Source organism: Myotis davidii, unplaced genomic scaffold (assembly GCF_000327345.1).
Source record: "Myotis davidii unplaced genomic scaffold, ASM32734v1 scaffold4007, whole genome shotgun sequence".
Lineage (NCBI taxonomy): Eukaryota > Metazoa > Chordata > Mammalia > Chiroptera > Vespertilionidae > Myotis > Myotis davidii.
In genome coordinates, this window is record NW_006297807.1 from 45,017 (window position 1) to 46,326 (window position 1,310).

The following is a 1,310-nucleotide window of genomic DNA, read 5'->3' on the forward strand; positions in this document are numbered from 1 at the left end:
ATAAAATATGAACTACCTGGACTGTGGTAACAGCTGAAATGTAGAGCATTAGAAGTTGTTACTCTTCGTAAAGAAAAAAGTGTGAACAATTTGAAAACCAACAACTTTTCCTGCATTCGTCACCCTGATACCTGCCGAGGCTCCAGAGAGCAGGGCCTTCTCATTTCTGCCGGAGCCGGAGCTGCTGGAGCCTTCAGGGCTTAGGAACGTTAAATGGTAATTGTGACACATTGCAGAATGCTGAGTGTGGATTGGGGTTAAGAGTGAGAAACTGCAGGAGGCTGCAGCCTTAGGGAGGTTTCTACTCTTTCATGGGTTTTACCCCTGGAACCCCACCAGATTCTTGTGATGAAGAGAAAAATAACCATTTTGAATCTGTCCAGATAAAGCCACCGCAACGAAAGAAAACTGTATGTTAATGACCTTAATAATTACAGATGTGAAAATCCTCAACAAAATGTTACCAAACTGATTTCAACAGAACATTAACAGGGTCATACACCAAGACAAGTGGGAATTATTTCTGGGGTGCAAGGAAGGGTCAACATATGCAACACAATCAATGTAATACACCACATAAATAGAATAAAGGCCAAAAATTCCTCGCTCATATCAACAGATGAAGAAAAAGCTCCGAGAATCTATGGCACAACATCATGCCTATAGTTAAGAAATAATGTGTTGTGCTCTTAAAAATATGTCAAGAGGGGAGATCTCATGTTAAGTGTTGTTAGCACATAAAGAAAAACCCATAAATAATGGGACACAAGGAACTCGGGTGATAGAAATATTTAATACCTTGGTTGTGATGATAGCAACGTAAGTGTATGTTGATATCACCACAAACTCCTAAATTATATACATTAATTATGTGCATTTTTGTATAATAGTTATACCTCCATAAATCGGGGGGAAAGGAACATAATGCTCAGAAACTAGGATACCACTTGTACCTTGGTCTTGGTTCTAATGTAATTCTCCAATAAAAGGAACAAAAGCTTCTCAAAGGAATGGTTGAACCTAAGACAGAATGTAATATCCTATACTAGGGGTCCGGTGCACGAAATTTGTGCACTGGGTGTGTGTGTGGGGCGGGGAGTGTCCCTCAGCCCAGCCTGCCCCCTCTCACATACTGGGAGCCCTCAGGCGTTGACCCCCATCACCATCCAATCGCAGGATCAGCCCCTTGCCCAGGCCTGATGCCTCTGCCAGAAGTGTCAGGCCTGGGCAGGGGACCCTCATTTCCCCCCAATCCCCGGCTCCGCCCCCCACCCAGTCCTGATGCCTCTGCCCGAGGCCTCCACCCTCCT